The sequence below is a fragment of the Protopterus annectens genome, chromosome 1.part1 (genome assembly GCF_019279795.1).
Source record: "Protopterus annectens isolate FY-2018-M chromosome 1.part1, PAN1.0, whole genome shotgun sequence".
Taxonomy (NCBI): domain Eukaryota; kingdom Metazoa; phylum Chordata; order Ceratodontiformes; family Protopteridae; genus Protopterus; species Protopterus annectens.
In genome coordinates this window covers 609,581,622-609,604,045 of record NC_056726.1, presented here as the reverse complement: position 1 = coordinate 609,604,045, position 22,424 = coordinate 609,581,622, and positions in this window count along the sequence as shown.

Below are 22,424 nucleotides of genomic sequence, written 5' to 3'. Positions count from 1 at the left end.
ACTGGTATGTTGGGTACTCCATTTCAGTCTGTAGTCTTACCTATCATGCTGGCTAGAGGCATACCAGTGTACTACAGATCTTAGCTTTTAATTACCTACATATTAGCTTTTGACTTCCTACCCTTCAGAACTGACATCCCACTGCCTGCCCTGCTGTAGTCTATCTGTGTAGGCCTGGGGATGGTTACCCATAGGCCTCATTCAGAGGCCATAGCACAGCCTTTGTTTGTGTTTTTCTACACCTGTCCTGGTGACTGTGACTGTTGTTGGGTATTTGACCCCCCCCTGACTGGCATGTGTGAGTCACTTACCTTGTGGATTTCCCATTATTGAGGGTGGTGCTGCAGGGCTGCCTATGTCAGATACACATAACACACTCCCTACACATGGTTAGGCACAGGTAGTGTAATGTTTGGCATCCCTTTTACTGTATATGAGAGTCAGATAGAGGTGTTATTCCCTGGGACCCTCCTGTGTCAGTGTATGTGCTATGTGCTGCCTCTTTGCCAAGGCCAGAGCATACTGGACATGCCTCCTTCTGCCTACTGGGGCAAGCTCAGGTTGTTCCTCCTCCAAGTCACTCTGTGCCTCTGCAGACCTTGGCAATGATGGGGGGCTGTGTGGCCCTGCCCTGTGCTGTTCCTACTGCAGCTGTTTCCACAGGATCATATTGTGTAGCATGCCAAATATAAGGACAATTTGGGTACATGTAGCTGGTGAGTACTGCAAGGCTCCACCGGATGTGTCCAGGCACCAGACCTTTGACTTTAGCATCCCAAACACATGCTCTACTATAATTCTGGTCTGTGCGTGTGCCTCATTATGGAGTTCTTGTTCGGGTGTGTGTGCATTTCTGATGGGTGTCATCAGCCACGTCTCCAGTGCGTATCCAGCATCCCTCTCTAGATGACCATGAGGGATGTCTCCATTGGCAAATCTCTGGTACAGCTGCGTCAGATGCCAGATGTGAGAATTGTGATAGCTTCCTGTGCAGCCAGCACACATTCATTATTATGCCCTGGGCATCGCACACGACCTGGCAGTTGATGGAGGGAAGCCCCTGTGGTTGATGTAGACCCTACCCCGCTCACCAGGTGGTGCTTTGATGTGCATGTGCATGCATTCTATTGCACCCACTACCTCAGGGTATTCTGCTATTTGGTGGAACAGTTGCATATTGCTGGCCAATGCCTCACAGGTGCTGGGGAAATATACGTGCTCACTGACATGTGCTGACATGGCATCCAGGAGTACCCTGGATGCTGATGCCTGTGAAATCCCCATCATATCCCCAGTTGGCCTTTGGAAGGTACCTGTAGCTAGTATTTTTATGCCTACACATACCTTGGTATCCACTGGGATGGGTTCCCCTCTTTTAGTTCTGTGTGTCAGGCATGGCCGGCACAGCTCAACAATTTGCTGTAGGAGGTCCCTGCCCACCCTATAGCACTCCACTATCTCCAGCTTATGTAGCCCCTGGTAGGTTACCCTGGGTCTGTACACTCTTCTCTGTCTCTTCACTGTGGGTTGGTCAACATCATTCACATCCTCACCACCCTCAGCCTCTTCCGCAAGTTGTATGATAGCTATTGCAGCCCCCATCATTTTGCTGTTGTGAGTGTTAAAAAAGTTCCCTGCTTGTTTACACCGGTGGTGTAGAGTGTGGGAAAAAACAGAGGGGAAGGTGTTTGCTTAGTTTATAGTACTGTGCTGGGCTGGGCTTGTCTGCTGCCTTTGTAATTAGCTGATTCTGATACATTTCACCTGTCAGCTAAGCTAGTTCTCCTTGATTGCCTTCATCCTGCTGTTTTTCCATCCCATTGCCTTCCTGTTTAAGCCCATGTGCACACCGCGCAGAGTGCTCAAATGTGCACACTGCTGCTATTTCCTGATTTAGCCACTTTCTTCTTCCTGTAAAACACATGCTTAGGCATTGTAAAGAGTGCTAAGCAAGTTTAGACACCCCCCAGCTTTGCTGTGCTAAGCTAGGAGCAAATCCGAGCCACAGGGCTCCAATCCGCTTACAGTATGGCTGACACACCCCCATGATGTCACCTAACTCCTAGGCTTGCACCAAGCTATTCCTACTCTTATACTGTTAGGACCTGACTCACATGTTGGGGAAAACTGGGATTCACTATCCTTCCCCTCATTTGCATAGGATTGCCTGCTAATGCATAGTTACATGCCTCACACTGAGCATCCCCCTTAGCAACCACTACTCACTGGCCAGGTTGTCTTTTGCCTGCCATTGACTTGCATGGCAGAATAGTGATTTTAGTTAGACTGCTTATTTTGGGTTTATTTTATTATTTTCCTCCCGATCCCATTTGCTCCCTGCTGCCCTACGCTTAAACATTGGAGATCGGCTAAAAAAAATAAAAGTTGATTTTTGTATTTTTTTTTTTATGTTTGCAATGCCAATGGCCTTATACTTGGCCATTGGCATGCTTACTACATGATATGCAGCCTTTATTTGAAGTTGTCATGGCTCCATTTTGGATTTTGCTGAAATGTACTTGGTTACTAACCGAGTACATTTCTGCAGATAGCACTAGTCTTGCACGGACTGTTGCAAGCTTCCTGGATTGCAAAATCACCTAATTTGCATGGATTTCACCTGCAAATGGGGTGATTTGCATACCAGGGCTTAGTCCATGCAGGATTATTGCAGGAGCGCTAGTGCATACCCCTGCAGGCTGTTCCTGGATCGCACAGCAGACATATTGCCTGCTTGAGCTCCTGCACCGATCTTGCACTCCGTAAGCTTTTGAGAATCCGAGGGAATGTTTGCTTCTGTATAGGCAACCTAGTTTTTTGTGTACTCTTTTATTGTTTGGGCTATGTGAATATCAAAGATCATGTTCTCATCTATTGTAACTCCAAGGAGCTTGGTATTGGTAACTGGAGTTTTGATGGTGTTGTTAGTAGAGGTGATTTTGAATGGGGGGACTGGGGCTCTTGAGGGATGAAAGAGAGTGTGTTTTGTTTTCTTGGGGTTGAGTATCAGTTGTACATTGGATAGCCACAATTCTATAGTGGTAAAAGACTGCTGTGTTATTTGTTCAAGATGGTGGAGAGTAGGAGCTACACATATTAGGATTGAATCGTCTGCGTACTGCATGAGTGTGGCATCTTGAGTAGCTATATGGAGGTTGTTGATAGGGTAAAGAGAAGTGGCCCGAGGATAGATCCTTGTGGAACTCCCAAAGTGACAGGCAACAGTAGGGAGAAGTTTTGCTGCCACTGTACTGCCTGTTGACAGTTATACAGATAGTCTTGAAACCAGGCTAGTACTGCCTGACTAGGTTTTAGATCAGCTAGGACATTTAAGAGTTTGGCATGGGATATTGTGTTGAATGCTTTCAAGAAATCTAGGAAAACAGGGGAGACTAGATTACCTTCATTTTGGAGCTGGCTGGTGGAATTTGTGAAGCTTAACGGGCCTGCAGTAGTACTGTGATTAGGGCAGGATCCATGTTGTGAGGTAGTTAGAAGATTGTTTGTTAAGAATTATTGTAGAAATTGTGTGAATGCACTTTTCCAGAATTTTAGAAAGGGAATATAGTATGGGCATAGGACGATAGCTGGATAATTCAGTTTAGTTGCCATCTTTCTGAAGGGGAATTATATGGGCAATTTTCCAGAGTTTTCCTATTTTCTGTTCTGAGATGGAGTGGTTTATTAATAAGGAGACTAGGTATGAGATGGCTTCAGATGATATTTTATGATATTCTGCTAGTAGTTTATTTGCAGCCAGAGTAGTTGGTTTGAGTTTTTTAAGATATTTTTTTATAGTAGCTGCAGGGACCGGTTGAAAGTTAAAGTTGCTGTAATGATGTAATAGGGGGAATAGATGGGGTAGGAGAGAAATTAGTTTTTATAAAGTTTAGAATAGATTCTTTAAAATATTTGTTAAATTGAGTTGGAACGTTGTCTCTTGTGTTGGTAATGTGGGGGTGGTGTGGTGACTTGACCTGGATGTAGTATTTTGCTTATAGCTGACCAAAACGTTTGGGGATTATTTTGATGTTTTAATTGGGTATCTCTGTAGTGGTCTTTTTTATCTTTCTGATTTGTTTTTATTTATACATGTGTTGTGAGACATTTACATTTTCTTGCTTGCATTACTTAGTTTTGTGCAGTGCTGAGGACAGAAGATTACTAGCTTGCTGATCCTTAGTGTTTTCTATGCATGTGATACAGATCCATGATGGTATTTGTATCTATGCCATAGTACCATTGGCTTGTGTTGACTACTTTTAGTTTCATGTTGTACTGGGAATTAGAACTGCCTAATGATGATGACCCTTTGGTACTATGTGTTTTGGGTATAGAACTCAGTGATACTTGTTGTAACAGTGGCTTCTACTGTTTTCAATGTCTAGTTTGCTCTACTAGAGACTGAGAACTCTAGTTCACTATTATGGAAGATATCTGTTGCACTACATTATCATGTGCGCTTAGCATGATCTGCTGGTATACATTGTAGTAAACTTACCCCCTGATTCTTACTTGGCCTGATTTTGCAGTGCTGAGCACGGATGCTATACTCTGTCTGCATTTATGTTGTGGCATGTTGCTCAGTGTCCCTAATACTGCTCACACATTGTCATTTCCATACAGATCAATGGCTTATACCACTAGGCAACTCAAGTTACACTGCAGGCACTGCAGAGCATGACTTGCCCTTCTGCTTTGCAGTAAGCTACATATGATTCTACAACATTTAGATGCCATCACTGAAGCTCACTTGTTGTACTAAAAACCAAGTGAAGATCACAAAAGCACTACATAATTGTATTTAATACATGTTGTTTTTGACTTGTGTTTTTAGTGTTCCACTTTCTATTGAAACTGAGAGATTCTCATTGCAATTTTATTACCTTTATTAAACTATACTTACACTTATACAATGAGCCAGTTTCTGATTCTGAAGTTAAGTCAGAGATCATTTAAGTGAAATGAGCTTGTTAAATGGTTCTTTAATCCAGTGTTTCTCAAATGGCGAGATCAGCCGTGATGGGAATGCTTGGTTCTGTTTCAGGAAGGCCCTAACAAGTCAGTTAAAATGACTTTCTAGTATAGTTTTGTGGCATTACACTGAATGCATAAATATAGCAGTCAATGAATATGTTTATATAATTACAAATGAGTAGTAAAATAATGATGAATTAACTTTTGTAGCAATAATACTTGAGTTGCTCTTAGTATGCCTTTACAAAGCTAAATTAAAAATCAGGTAATGAAATGCGTTACTCCTCTTTTGCTTCATATAGTTTTAAAACCCTCTACAACACTATGTATACTCATCTTATGATTCTAAAATAGCCCACATTTATCTATTCTATCCTTTTCAACTTTCAGAATTAAAGATCAAACTACTCTTTTATTTCTGAGTTAAGTAGCTGGTTCTACACTTAGGGATCAGATGGCTCCCTTTCATCAATAAGTTGAGCACATATCAGTTACTGAATGATTGTCACTGTAACTTTTGAAACTTTTAATCTTGGTTATTTTAGAACATGCCATGGGTAAACCAAGCTAACCAGTCAAAACCCAAAAGTAGACATTTAAAAATGTTTGTAAATGTTAAACTGCCACAGAGAAATAGTATCTGGTTATACAAATGAAGCACAAGTACCTAGGTATTACAAAATACCTAGAGTTCTAAAACATTACCAAAATAGGAATCATTTCCAAGCCAAAGTATTTTCAGTATAATGAATAAACATGCAATACAAAAATGCATAATAGAACCAAATGACAAAAAATAATTATGTGAAAGAGAAAAGAAAAAAGTTGAATCATGAAATAATTCTCAGTATGACTAGTGTTTTGTGCATGAGCTATAATTTTTTCATTACATTACAACTACATCCACTTAGGGTCTTTTGTTCAAGACTCTGAGAGAAGTGTAATATAAATGTTTTCATCAAATGGGGAAAAAAGCTTTTCATTTAAATTCTGCTTAAATATTTTAACTTGCACTTATAGTGACCTGTATGATGATACGTTTTTGTACTTCTTTGCTTTTTGTCCATTTATCTGATTGCATTTGTTTAGTTTGTTCTAGAATCATAGTCTTTTAACTTCATCTGTAGTTGTGTGAATATCGTGTACCAAGAGTTTAGCACTGTTTATACATTATACTGTATTTCTACTTCCATAAATAGAATTAATTCCAGTCTGAATTTTTTTTCCAGCCCTACCCCATTTTCTTGCTCTGATTTTAAAAGGCTCTGTCTCTGGTTTCCAACACTTATGGTAATCTGACTTCCAAAGTCCCTCCCTCTCCCACTTTCATTTCTATTGGCTGTTGTGTAAGCTATTTAAGTACTGTCCTAGCCATTGTTTTCCATATATCCATAATACTAAGTGCTCACCCAGCAAACCAGTATTGCACTTGAGTAAACTCCCTTACTACAAATTATCTGCTGCTCACTTTTTCAAAGCTTTTATCTCTTGGGCACCCTCTCCACTTTCTGAAGGGGTCCTTAGTTAACCCTGCTTCATCCTTGGTCGATAAGAGATTTATTTTATTATTTTGCAATCCAATTATCTGTTTAGAGGCTACGGTTTTATTTTTGTTTTATTTATTGATATTGACTTTAGCTCACTTGTTGTAAAGGTCCCGAATACTTGAAATTGCCTTCTCAAGGTAGAATAAGTTTTGTTATAGCTTTACACTCTCAAGTAATCTTACCTGGTGTTATTACATCAATAGGTTAGCAGTGTCATGTACAGACAAAAATGCTCAGAAAGTAAATGTTATCTGTAAAACTTCCCTCAGAACTGAAACTTGTAAATTAATGTGGCTAAAAAAGCCACTGTTGTAGAATCAAGCTTAGAACAGCTAGTTTGCACATTAAACAGCACTAATATCAAATCATAGGTTCATAGGTGTGTACTAGGCTAATAGCCCTCGGGCCTTTACAAGTCTAGCCATAGTATTACCCTGGAATAGTGCCAACCAACCTTAGTTTCCAGTGCCTCTGTTGAATAGAGCCACTGGAGTTATCCCCAGGGTGAATTTCTGTTTCTCATCCACTCATCAAGATTTCTCTTGAAGAGGGTCACTGAGCTGCTCTGCTTGACATGTATAGGAAGTCTGTTCAATAGCATGGGCATTCTCTGGGTTAGGAACCTGTCCCTCCAGCGTGTTCTGTTAATTGTGGTAATGAGGTTGAGGTCTCTGGAATGTGTGGTGCGGAGGGATTGGGATTTCTTTAGATGTAGCCTTTCTAACAGAGCTGGGTCAGACATGGCTTTGTAAGTCAAGCAGAGATCGCCTCTAAGTAGGAGATATGAGACAGAGAATAGTTGGAGTTTTTTGAGTCTGTCCATATAGGACAAGTGTTTAAGGCCTATGATCGTCTTTGTGAGGTACTTTTGCAGCCTCTCTAGTTGTTGCAGGTGTCTAGTGAGATACATGCCAAATGGGGCATTGTACTCGATGATTGCTCTAATGAGGGAAGAGTAGAGGGAGCCAATGACCTCTTTCTTCTTAGATGCAAAATCCTTAGTTATGAGATGTGCCACATAGAAGGACTTTCTGACCACAGTGGCAATGTAGTGATCAAAAGAGAGGTTGCTGTCAACCTGTGTTCCCAGATCTCTTATAACTCCTTCTGTGTTCAATGGACTACCATCAATGTGGTAATTCATGGGAACCGGGTTTTTCCCAAAGGGGATGATGACACATATTTTGGCATTGAGCTTAAGGCCATGGTTCTGACACCAGTCGTTGGTCTCAATGAGGCCATTCTGTAGGATGTCTAACCTAATGTAGTGCCAAAACCCAAAGTCCATTTAAGGAGGCCTCAGTATCCATCCAAGGAGATTATCAAACATTAGCACACTCTAACCTAGTGTAGTAACAAGCCCCATTGGCCACCCAAGGGAACTTCTGTATAATCCAGCCTATGACCTGCAGTAGGCCACCTAAATACTATTCTGAACAGCATAGATATGCAATTTCCAAATGTTTCTGTAGCCAGTTTTGTATATATGAGTATCCTGAGGTAATGTAGCCATTCCGTATTCACAGACAGCCATTTATTCCTTAAAAAACACAGTATGAAAGAGATGCACATATATAATTTCACTGTAGGCAAAAATCTTGCATACAAACAAGGTTGTCAAAAATGCACACACTACATCCACCACACATAGTGTCCACTACACACACATAGACCACCATATGTTGGTTATATTCAGCCAAACATTCATTTTCTAAAACCTCAAAGACCTTCTAAGCCTGTAAACGGTAATGCCTATCTTCAGCAATCTCTAAAGCACTCAGTAAAAGCAACACCAAACATCACACATACTCCTAGATCCAGTGGATCCCCAACAGAGAAGCCCATAATTAAGCCAACACATTACCCAGCACATTAGGACTCTTTGCATAGGGGGACTCCATTGTATGACTCACAGATGTCCCACCTATGAGAATGAACAACGAGATGATAACGGTTAATTGCTTATCTGGAGCCAGGATCTGATAAGCCAAACTCTCAAGCATTCGAGTCACTACACATCAGATACCAGTATGATTCTATCATAGTCCATGTGGGAGTTAATGACCAGATACGTTCTTCCCTGGACTACGTACAGACAGGCATTGTTGATCTCTCTGAATATGTGTCTTGGGCAGATGTATGCCTTGCATTGAGCAGCATTCTGCCTTCTCCAAGGAAGATGCCACATTAAGACAAAATAAAATTAACTTCAATGATTGGCATAGTTTATGGTGTCTTTCCAGGGACATGGGAGGATATGCTTAAGTGACCACATTGTTTTGCAAAATATACTCTGCACCTGTCTCCCCTAGGCTTCAGAATATTGGCTAAAAGTTTCTCCACCCCCTTATAACCTTTTTTAGGTAATGTCAAATTGACAAACCTACTGACATACCAAATAAAACTGAAAGAAAACTAAAGGGCCTACTGCTCAGTGCTAGGAACCTAAACAACAAACTCCACACCTTATAGGCTCTCCTCACTCTTAAAAATATAGACATTTGTGCCATTACCAAGACATGATTTAAATCTGCAAAAAGTACTCCAGCAGTGTAAGGCTTCGCTGCCTTCCACACATTTAAACCATTAGCTGCACAGACAGGGATAAAATGTGGAGGGGTCTCAATCTGTATTAGCAACCAGAGTAACTGTACTGAACTTAAACAGGACAATGCCATGCAATGCATCCATGTGCAAATCACCATAGATAAAGTGCCATACCATGTCATACCATGGCATAGTTCACCCTCTATGTCCTTAGAATCCAATAGGTCATACCTAGACCTACTAGAGACACTGAGCATTAAACCAAATTCCTATTCATGGGAGACTTTAACTATCCCTGTATAGACTGGGAAACACATACTGCCTCATACTCGCAGGCACAAGGATTCCTTGAATTTATTAACACAAATACCATTAACAAGATAGTGTGCACACCAACCAGAGGTTCAAACACACTGGACATGGTACTCAACAGTATGGAAGAGCACTGCAACTCTCCCCCCCAGTGTCATGTGCTCACTGGCAAGAGTGGACCACAAAGCTAGCTGTCTCATTTGAAAAAGAAAATCAACAGTGTAACCCCAGTAAACCCTCCAACAGTTAGAAATTATTCCAAAGCAAACCTCACTCTATTAATTACATGATAGGTTATCAAAAGTCAATACCTCTCCCAACCCTGAGTTCACAGCAACCTCTGCAGAATTGTTCACAGAGACCCTGTACAACCACGTAAATGACTGTATAGACCCTGTTGGACCTTCTAGAAGTAAACCCAAAACAAACTCTAAAAACAAGCCACACTGCTGGAATCCTAACCTTAGTATGGTATATAATAAAAGAAAAAAAGTCATGCCTAAAATCAGGAAAATCAACTCCCATAATGATATCAGCTCTCTAGTTAATGTAAGCAGGAAACAGAGAACTAATTAAGTCCAGCTAGGCCAATTACGCAGTCAAAATAGCCTCACAGGCTAAAGACAACCACAGCCTTCTACAGCTATGTCAAAAACCTCAATGGCAGTGCACATTACTGTGTTAAACTGGTGGTCAGTGGTGCCACCTTCACTGAGTAGCATGACATAGCAAATTTTTTGATAAACAAATTCAGCTTAAACTTCACCCCCACCCTCCCTGCCTCTTTCCATGAAATACCTACTATTATAACCCCTCCCAACTATTAACACAGAGCAGGTTCTGATGGCTTTCGTGAAAGCCAAAACACAGCCTCAAGGAGCCCTGACAGTATCCCAGGATGCCTCCTACACAGCTGGAAACATGACCTATCAGGGCTACTTGAGTCACTTTTCAACTATAGCCTCAAAACAGGCTTTGTTCAACAAGAATGTAGGCTGAAATGGTTAACTCACTTTACATGGTGGATCATCATCCAGCCCTGGAAACTACATACCCATTAGTCTGAGTAGTCTAATATGCAAAGCCATGGAACAAATTATCATGGAAAAAATCAACAAAGACATAGGCAACCTTCAAACACCAGACCCAATCCAGTTTGACTTTATCAAGTAAAGATCATGCCTACTAAACCTTGTGGAATTCTTTGAGAAGTCAGCAAGGCAACGAATGAGGGGAAAATGGTGCATAATGACTACCTGAATCTGGATAAGGTGTTCAATACAATATCCCACTAGGGTATAGTTGACAAATTAATTGCATTGGGCATAAATCCCTCCATAACTCAATGGATTGCTAGCTGGCTCACAGACAGGACTCAGGAAGTCAGGATTGGTGATATCAACTCCATTAAGAGTCCAGTCATCAGTTAGGTACCTCAGGGCTCCATGCTAGGACTGCTGCTATTTGGTATCTACTTCTTGGAGGTAAAGGCTAACGTAGAGGGCCTTTGGTTAACCAAGTTCACAGATGACTTCAAACTGAGAGCTATCATAGATTCCCTCTATGACAAAAACATTTTACAAGAGGGTCTAATACAGACAAATTAATGGTGCAAAAGTCACAGGCTAAAACTCAATGCCAAGAAATGCATTATAGTGCCTTTGGAAATACTGCCATCCAAACTAATTACTCCATTGATAAGACACCCCTATGAGCTGGCCCAGTAGCTAGGGATCTGGAAACATATGTAGACAGTAATCCAGTATTTGATCAACATGTGACCAAAGTAGTACGAAAATTATTTTATGTTGCCCAACTTATAAGTAAGGGCATGGATGGCATCCAGGTGCAAGAAAGTCATAGTGCCACTTTATTCAGCCCTTATCAGGGTCATCATTGAGTATAATGCCCTCTTTGACATGTACCTGACCAAACATATACAACAGTTAGGGATTTATGCCTAGTTCAGTGAGTTTGTCAACAATACCTGAGTAGGTGATCATATTGAATGCCATAGCCAGTTCAAGGTAGGTAGCATGCAATATCTTCCCTTCATCCATTGCCTTGGTGACCCCCTCAAAGAAGTGTACCAGGTAAGTAGGCAAGACCTTCCCTTGACAAAGCCAAACTAGGATGGGTCCAGTGTCAGTAGGTTGCCAATATCCCTGTTGAACATTTCCATGATATTTTATTCCATGGCTTTTCATATTAGACTTCTCAGATTGATGGGTTTGTAGTTTCTGTTGTTAGTTGACTGACCACCCTTGTTAAGAGGGATGTTTTAACCTATTATTGAGGTAGTGCTTTTGGCCTTGGCAAACTCTACCAAGACCTGGTCCCTGCTGATATTTTGGGGAAGAAGTTATGCTAGAAGGGATTTCACAGGAGACAGAGGTGGGGGGAGTGTGGGGTGTAAAGTTTGAGCTAAATTTGTCAGACAGCAGATTTGCTATGTCTCTCTGCTCAGTGAAGGTGATGCCATTTACCATCAATGCAGCACACTGTTGTGTGTTACCGTTAAGGTTTTGGACATAGCTGAAGAAGGTCTTGTGGTTGTCCTTAGCCTTAGAGGCTATCTTGACCTTGTAGTTGGCCTTTTTGCATGTAATTAATATTCTTGCTTTCTTATTTAGCTTAATCAATGAGCTCTTGTCTTTATGAGAGTAGATCTTTCTGATTTTGGCTATGACGTTTTTCCTTTTGTTATACACCCTGTTAAGGCTGGGATTCTTCCAGAGTGGTTTGCTTTTGTTGTTTGCTATGGGCTTAGTTATGGCAGGTACAGCAGCCTCTCTACTGCTATGCACATGTTTTTGCAGGGTTTCTTTGAATGATTCTGCACAGGTTGTTGTGATCTCGGGTTTGGGGAGCATTAAATTTTGACAAACGTTCACTCAGTAGGATGCAGTTTGTTTAGAATAGCTCCTAACTGTTACAGGTTTAGGTGGGTCTTCCAAGTTGATTTTTATTTTGAAGGAGACAGCTTTGTGATCCAACCTCACCAGTGAGAACATGGCATGGGGGGGGGGTACAGCACTCCCCCATGTTGGCGAGTACCAGGGCCAGTGTGTTTGAACTTCTGGTTGAAATGAGTACTGTCTGGTCCAGGGTATTTGTTTTAATAAAGTCCAGGAAATGTTGTGCCTGTGAGTTTGAAGCAGTGTATATTTCCCAGTCTGTAGAGGGGTAGTTAAAGTCCCACATGAGTATGGTATTAGGTTGGATTGTCAGTGTCTCCAGGAGGTCTAGGTATGAGTTATGAGATTCTTGGGGCGTGGATGGTGACCTATTGTTAGCTAGGATATGGAAAGGGACTTTATCTATGTGACTTGCAAGTAGATGAACTCCAGGGCATTATCCTGCTTTACCAACCTGGAGGTATATTTGTTGCTGGTGTTGATCGAGACGCCTCCACCTTTAGACCCTGTCTGTGCTGCTGTTGGTCTAAATGTGTAAAATGCACTGTAAGCTTGCACTGCCACAGTTCTCTCTGTGGCTTTAAACCAAGACTCATCACGACACAGATGTCTATATTCCCCAGAGTCAGGACAGCTTGTAGGGTATACCGTTGCTTGTTGAGGCTCCTAGCACTGAGCAGTAACACTATAAGTTTGCTTTGAGTGGTTTTTTTTTTTTTTTGGAAGATTTGTCATTTTGGCATTGTTTAAAAAAGGCTCTAACAGGGTGAATAAAGTTTTAGACAATATCCAAAATCCCAGGGGACAGGTGCAGACCATCCTTGGAAAAGCAACATATTCTGTTAAAATCAATCTTTTTTTGTTCATACTGTTGCATCATCTTTGTTGAAGGTATAATGCTGCTCAATGTGAGGCCAGTACCTGTCAGTGACTCATACTCAGAGAGATCCATAATGTCTATTTTCATATAATTCACTAAGGTATCTCTCAAGTCATTTACACCCACATGGACTATGATAGAATCATATGTGCACCTGTGGTCCAGTAACTTGAGTGTGTGCATGATGTTGTGTATCCTGGCACCAGATAAGTAGCGGAATGTTATTTCCATTTTGTCTGGCCTGGTGACTGCATCATCTGTGTGTCATTCAGTGTAATTCCCTATGACAAGAATTGTAGGCAAAGTGTTTTCTTGCCTTATGGGCTTCAGTCTTGGGGGGACTATTGGATGTAGGCTTGCATGCAGTGTTTGCTGTTTGTAGGCTTAGGAGGTCTTTGAGATTTGGATGGTTTCTTTTAAGTGCCTCTGCATAAGATGGTCTATGTGTGTGGTGAGTGGTATGTGTGGAGGATGTAGTGTGTCTGTTCTTAACAACCTTATTTGTAAGCAAGATTTCTGCCTCCAAGGATGTTTCTTTAAGGGTTAACAGGTTGTCCAGGAACATGATACAATTGCTACATTTTCTCAGAATGCCCATATCTACCAAGTGTGCACAAAGACATCTGGAAACTGCATATCCATGTTCTCTGGACCTGTATTATGGTGATGTATTATGGTTTAAGGACTGAGTTTTACAGTGGTCTCCTGGGTGGTTTCTAGGCTAAGGGCAGATGTTATATAGTGTTAGAATATGGTATTACTGCTGCTCAACATGAAAGCTAGCTGCTCTAAGCTTAATGCCACACAATGCTCCACTGCATTACAGGTTACAGTCCTAATATAGTTTTATAGATAAATTTTACTGGCTAAGTATTTGCTTCTGTACAGGGCACTGCCAACCACCACTGCGGGGGTGAGTAGCTCTTTGCAAATGCACATAATTAAAAGCAAGCATAAAAAAATTTTAAACTGACTCTTGTACCCTCTGGCCAATAAAGGACTACACTTTGAGCTCTCCTGGAGTGTTTCCCAACTCTGAGAGACCAGGCAAATTCCTTCTGCCACAAGATGGACAATTATGGACTTTGCAATATAAAAGCACAACAAAAAGGACTCTCAAGTGCAATTAAAAAAAAAAAAAAACAACTAAATACTTAGCTTACAGTTTTCTTATGTATTTCCTAACTGAGACAGACCAGGCCACCACTGCCAATAGGTTGTCTATCCCAGTCTTCTTAATGTAAAAATATAAAAAAAGATTGCTTGAGAGTGCAATGCTACAGCTTAAACAAACTACCTGAAGAAGGCAATTTCAAGTACTAATGACATTTAAAATTATTTGAAGTGCAAAATGAACAAATAAATCAAAAATAAAACATTAGCACTCGAAAACAGTTAACTAAGGTGTAATATAATAAAATGAAGCTCTTATCTGCCAAGGATGGAGCAGGATTATTTCAGGACCCTCTCAGAGTGGCAAGGATGTCAAGTTCAGCGCTTTCCACACCTCCCCAAGTCTTGCATAAAGGACCAGCTGCTTACTTAAATTATGCTTTTACTAATAAATCATCACAAACCTCGAAAAAGGGCATAGCAAAATTAATTTAAAATGGGTGCGAAAGCCATACACACTCTGGCTAGGCTTATAAATGCCCTAGGGCAATTAGCCTAGTATGAACCTATGAACCTATGAACAAACAATTTTCAATGAAGGGTGCTTTACCTAGTATGTCTTACTAGAATATAAGACATCCCTGTTGCTGCACTCAGCATGAATAAATAGTAGATGCTACACTAATATAGGTAGTAAGGCATTGTGAGTTCACTCTTGCATGATGTCAAATCAGATGTTTTCAACTTCAAGAACATTTTCAAGGGACTATTTATATCAACAAAATTAATTGCAAAACTAGCACATTTTGCATCAAACTCTGTTAAGTTTGACATTGTACACAGTAAAGAGATGACTCCCATCTGTATGGGTTTATTATTTACATTTTCTATGGAAAGTGTGACAATGAATTTTAAGAACAATCAGCAATCAGCGCCCTACTTTTGGAATCAGACCTGTGTTTCTGCCTGGTACAGAATGATGCTCTAAGAGGTTGGACTTTAAAAAAAAAATAGCGGAGTGGAGAACGTCTGTCATTTTGTTCTTGTTACTCTAAAGTGAAATTTCAACACTGCCCACGACAAAAAAATACATTACTAACTAACTAAATAAATAAATAATAATAACAATAGTAATATCATCCTATAAAAAGAATGAACTTCAAACTTAGATACTGAAGAACCAATAATCCCATTACTTCAAAATAAAATTATATTATTTGAGTCAAAAATATACTGCATTAAAATGCCACAATAATCTCTTATGTTTCTAGGATGGTTATATGCAATTTACATTTTAATCATGGCAGCAACACTGCATACTTAGGCATACATATATATATGGATTCACTTTAGAAGCTTGAAATACTAAAATATCTAAATTCAGTACTTCGAGCCCATAAAGTGGAATCCTGAGTAGAGCGAAAGCTCAGAAGTGTGAAATTCAAAACCTCGAATACTGGAGGGTTTTGAAATTTGCGCTTCTGAGGTTTTGTTGTGGTTATGGATTCAGGTAAGTGTGTGTGTGTTAAGGGTTTTGGGTAGGGGCTGTGGTGTGTGTCAGTGTGTTTTGTTGCTGTGATGTGTGTGTGCGAGGAGAATGTAGCTTGTGTGGTGGTGTTTTGTGTCTGTTTCTATGTAGTGCGACCTCGGAGTGAGAATAATTAAGTGGGGGGTGGGGGCACAGCCCCCCCACATGGGGGTGCAGGGGTGCTTGCCTCCCTGCTTTTATGTAGTATAGAGCTTGGTGTATATAGCTTATGTTTGTGCATGGGGAGGATGGTGTATGTGTGTGTGTGTGTGTGTGTGTGTGTGTGTGTGTGTGTGTGTGTGTGTGTGTGTGTGTGTGTGCGTGCGTGTGTTCATGTGTGTGTGTGTTTGTGTGGAGTAGAAGCGCAAAATTCAAAGTCTCCAGTGTGCGAGATTTTGAATTTCATGGTTCTGAGTTTTCGTGGTTTTAAAATTTCAACTATATATATATATATATATATATATATATATATATATATATATATATATATATAATGTTTGAAAACACATTACTATACAAATATATTGTGATACTAAAATATATTATATAACTTCTGTTTTCCAGTGTTATCGAGTATGGTGATAAATCATGTTGAAGTATATGATAAGGAAGTATGAGTAATATGCAAAGTATAGCCTAATACGTCACTGTTGCTGCTTTATGTGCATATATAGTATTACACATTTGTGCAGTTGTCCAAGCAGCCACATGAACTTAACATTTCCTGTGACAACAACGTGACTTATATTATACTTTACAACAACCACTACATATGGAGAAAAGGACCCAAGCAACATACCTTGATACCGCTATATTACTTTAAAGAATAACCATTTATGCAGTCACCAGTCAATAGTACAGGAATAAAGCAGCACAACGTTCTCAACATACATAACACTAATATACCTATAAGATATCACCGAGATGGTTATTGTACTAATACACTCCCCAAAGACATCTTGATAATAAACAGAGAAGCATAAGCAGAATAAACTCTAGAGCATATTATATGTGCCAGCAATCTTTATTATACATCCGATTATTAAACTGTCTGGGTAAGCATAATGCATATTAAACTTATTTTATATTACCTGTCGATGCCACTTCAGTGAGCACATTGTATATAACATGTCAACTATATTGTAATCGCATACACTTTTGTACAAGTATGCATCAAGTATTCATGGGGTATCAGGTAATAAATTAACTACATTAATGAGTACTGTTTTCCCAGTTCCATGCACTTATTTAGTTATCAATTTATTTAGTTATTTTTTTACTGGAGTAGCACTCTGATCGATGCTGACCAATTTCATGTTCAGCTTATAACTACTTTTTACCAACATGGTGATTCCTGGCACTGGTGATTCTATAGTGATGCACACTGATGTCCCTCTCACCAGAATGAGTAAGCAGAGAGTCATGGCTAGCTGCCTTTCTGGGGCAAGTCACACAGCCACTCAGGTCATTGGGTGTTAATGACCCATGACATACCTCCCTTGACTATATGAAGCAAGACATGATTGAGCTCACTAATTATGTGTCTCAGGCAGGGATGAACCTAGCATTGAGCAGTATACTACCTTCCCCAAGGATGCCACATTACCAACAGAAAATGATTGATTTTAACAACTGGCTTAGCTTCTGGTGTTAGTCCAAGGGGATGCAATATTTGACAGTCTGAGAGGGCATGGTTGACAGACCACCATGCTTTGCCAGGGATGGCCTGCACATATCCCCTTTGGGCTTTTGCATATTGCAAAGACCGTTTCCACCTCCATAGTGTGTTTTTTAGGCAATGGCAAACTTATCTCAGCTCTTAGCTCCATTAGACACCACATTCAACCAAAGCCTGAGCACCGGCTTCATCCCAGCTGTATGGAGGACAGCCACTGTCATCCCTCTACACAAAGGTCAAGCATCCAAAGACCCAGGCAATTATAGGCCCATCAGCCTAGCTAGCCTGATCTTCAAGGCCATAGAACACATTATTATGGACCTTATAAACAAGGACATTGGCAACCACCAAACGCTTAACCCCACACAGTTTAGTTTTGTCAAAGGGAGATCATGCCTGTTAAACTTGGTCAGTTTTCTTTTAAACAATTACCAAAGCCATGGATGAGGGGAAGATGGTGCACATCGCCTACCTTGACCTAACCAAAGCCTTTGACACTATTCCCCACTCGGGGATAATAGACAAACTCTTCCAGCTAGGTATCAACTTATATGTTACTAGATGGGTAGCTAACTGACTCACTGATAAAACTCACTCAGTCAAAGTAGGGGAAGCCACCTCTAGTAGTTGACCCGTAACAAGTGGTTTACTCCAAGGACTGGTCTTGTGGCCTCTACTGTTTGGGATATACTTTGAAGTGCAAGCCAAAACCAGTGGTCTGTGGCTGACCAGGTTTGCAGATGACTGCAAGCTGGATGCTGTCTTAAATTCCCCTAGTGATGTGAACATCCTCCAAGACAGCCTTACCCAAACTAATGACTGGTATCAGAAGGATGACCTCAAACTGAATGCCAAGAAATGCATCATTATCCCCTTTGAGGAAAATGTCATCCCCACTATTTATCACATTAATAACAATGTACTAAGCATGCAATCAGTCATGAGGGACTTGGGCACTCAGGTTGATAGCAACCTGATTTTTGACCACCACATTGCCTCCATTGTACAGAAGGTGTTCTACATGGCCCACCTTATAAATAAGGGTATTTTATCCAGGAACAAGGAGGTAATAACATCCCTGTACTCCTCCCTTATCAGACCCTTTATCAAGTACAATGTCCCCTTTGGCATGTACCTTGCCAACAACATGCAGCAGTTGTAGAGACCACAGAGGTTCCTGACCAGGAAAATCCAGGGTCTCAAACACCTATCCTATACAGATAGGTTACAGATTGCTCAGAGGTGACCTGTGTCTGGCATACAAGGCCATTTTTAGACCCAGACTTGATGTAGTTGCTGCATATCTGTAAGACAAACTCCACTCATGCAACCCATGCACAAGGTCTTAACCTGGTCTGTGACATTCATAGCATTGTTGGTGGGACAGATTTGTCTCCCAAAAGACTTCCCCATCTGTGGAATATACTCCCTCTCCATATCAAGTTTAATACCTCTCTAGCCCTCTTTAAGAGGTACCTGGACGACTGGATTGGAAACAGAAATATACCCCTGGGATCCCACCTGTGTCCCTGATGGACAGGGGAAACAGATGCTGACTTTGAGGGAACATGGGTGAAATTTTTGGCTAGGCTTATAAGAGCCTCTGGGCCAGTAGCCTAGTATCATCCTATGAACCTATGATAAGCCTACCAACTTAGCTGAACCAATGAAGGAATATCTGAAGGTGGCACTGCTCAATGCTAGAAGTCTTAAACTCCATTCCCTTCAAGTATTCTTCTCTCTGGAGGGTGCAAACATCTGTGTAGTAATGGAGACATGGTTTAAAGTCACAGAGAGTACCCCAGCAATGCAAGGCTATAATGCCTTTCACAACTTTAGACCAGCTACTGCACAGAAGTAAACTAAAGGTGGAGGAGTCTCAGTCTACACTAAAACCAACCTCACATCTAGACTAGTTAAAGTGTATGGTCCACTGGACTTTCTACATGTGCAACTCACCATAAACAGGGTCTCATACCATATCCTTCTAGCCTATAGGTCCCCCTCCATGTCCCAAGAAACCCATACTACCTATATCAATGTACTAGAGTCCCTCACCATTCATTCCAACATGATATTCATGAGGGATCTCAACTACCCCTCTATAGATTTGGAATCCCACACCACGTCTAATGCATAAGCCCAGCGATTCCAAAACTTTGTTAATACCAGCATCCTAGAACAGCTGGTCCATTCGGGTTCCATTCATATAATCAAACTTTTACAAGTTCGAACCACATATGGTCGAGACCATACATTCAAATTTGTAAAAGTTTGAGCGTTTGAATGGAAATCTCCGTAAGTGGAGGTTTCCATTCAATTCAAGGTGGCGCAATCTCAGAGTTGGTATATTTAAGGAGCAGGGGTGTGGGGTGCAGGTGGGCTTGCCCCTCTGCTTACAAGTTATTGTTTTGTGCGTTGTGATTTTTTTTTTTTTTTTTACATAGTAGAAGTTCTGTAACTTCTAACTTAATGGTTCGACCATTAGGTGTTCGGAGTTATGGAACTTCAAATATCTAAAATAGACCTGGTCCATTCTCCTTCCAGGGATACAAACATCCTTAACCTTGTACTCACAAACATGGTGGGGGGGGGTCCTCACCCAATGTAATGATGTGATGTCTTCACTCATCATATCTGACAATAAAGCAGCATTACTTGAAATAACAATTAAATCCTGGGATCCAGCAAAACCAAAAACATTTAGGAACTATTCCAGGGCTCACCTTTCTCCACTAAGTAACACCATGGCTAAATTCCAAGCCCCCCAACACAATAACCACCATTGCATTTTCTGAGCATATGCTGGATCATTTACAAAATATTTGTACAGCCATATTGATAGCAGAATAGAGCAAGCTGTGCCCACTTATACTGAGAATAAGACAAACTCAAAAGACAAGCCACACTGGTGGAATCTCAGTATCAATCAGTTACATAACAAAAAAAAAAAAATCTTGACCAGGCATAGGAGGAACAAAGCCATACATACTAAAATCCCCCGGACCAATCTAAACAGGCAGTTAAGAATTTTAATTAATAGTTCAAAGGGTAAATTTGAAGAAAGAATAGCTTCACAGGCAATAGGCAACCAAAAGTTTTCTACAGCTATGACCAAAACCTCAGGGGAACTACACAATAAAGCTCAGAACTTATTGTAAATGGAATCACCCATACTGAACCAGAGGCCATTGCCAACCTTTTAGCTGACAGGTTCTGCTCAAATTTCTCCCCCCATTCCACATAATATTCCAAAGGAAATACTGCATACTGCAATCTCTCCAACCATTACTAGGGAACATGATTGAATACCATCATAGAAGTATCGAATAGAGAAAACTATAAAAGAGTTAAGACAAAGAAGTGTCACTGTTAGAAGAATATAGAAGAGGGAACAGATCAACAAAAATACTAAGAAAGATAGACATAATAAAAGCAATGTGCAGTATTATAACAGACCGGGAACTATCATGCACTATTGCAAATTACAAGCTAAAAATCTCAGCACAGGCAGAAAAACTTAGAAGATACACAGATATATAAAAAGGAAAAGTACAAAATAAGCAAATTATTGATAACCCAAAAAAGTTTTATAGAGAATTGGGAAACAAGGTAAAAGGAACTGAAAGACTGCCCAAAAAAGAAGAAATAGATACATTTTGGAGAAGTATCTATGAAGATCCAGTGGAACATAACAAATATGCTAAATGGATAGAAGAAGCAAAAGAAAGAATAACTAGTTTAAAGGTACAGGATATGAAATGGGATGAAATAACAGCCAGAGAAATTGAAACAAAGTTAAGAAAAGCCTCTAATTTGAAAACCCCAAGCCCAGATGAAATATCTAACTTTTGGCTAAAAGTATTAACATCTTTGCACGAAGATTTAGCCATGATTAAGGACTATTTATATGTGCACCCCAAACAGACACCAACCTGGCTAACAATAGGAAAAACAATGCTTTTACTTAAGCGTGAACCTGCAAGCTACCCTAAAAATTATAGCCCAATAATTTGCCTTCCAACAACATATAAACTACACATGGGAATTGATGCCAACAGAGTTTATAGTCATTTAGAAGAAAATTCAATTATGGCAGTAGAACAAATGGGCAATAAAAGAAAGTCATATGGAATAAAGGATAATTTATTGTTAAATAAAGTCATAGTGGAGAACTGTAAAAAGGAGAAAAATCTAAGGATGGCATTGATTGACTTAAAAAAGCATTTGATAGTATCCCACAATCATGGATAAAAGAGTGCTTAAAAATGTATAAGATACACCCTACACTGATCAACTACATTACAATAACCATGAAACAGTGGCAGACTACTTTGCAATTAAGCCATGATAAAGGACAAATTATTATTCTAGGGATAAAAATTCAAAGGGGGATATTCCAGGGTGACTCTCTGTCATGTTTGTTATTCTGTCTTGCCCTTAACCCATTAATCTGTCTACTGAACAGCTTAGGCCATGGCTATAACTTGGCTCCTAGAAAACAACAAAGTGTAAAGACTTTTCATCTTCATTTTGTCGATGATGTAAAACTGTATAGCTCATCAGGTGAGGAACTGAAAGCACAACTGCAAGTAGTCAACACTTTTTCAGATGATATAAGAACGTCATTTGGTCTTGATAAATGTGCAAAAGCAACCTTTAAAGCAGGAAAACTGCAGCACCAAGAAACCATCAGTTTGGGACAAGAAAGTGATATAAAAGAACTTGAGCAAGAGGGAGTATACAAATATTAGGGAATTGATGAAGGCTCAGCAATAAAACATGAACAAATACAAATAAAACTTAGTAAGGAATATTTTAGAAGACTTAAATTAATCCTGAAAACAGCATTGACATCTAGGAACAAAATTCAAGCTATAAACCAATTTGCTCTTCCTGTCATAACTTACAGTTTTGGAGTGAC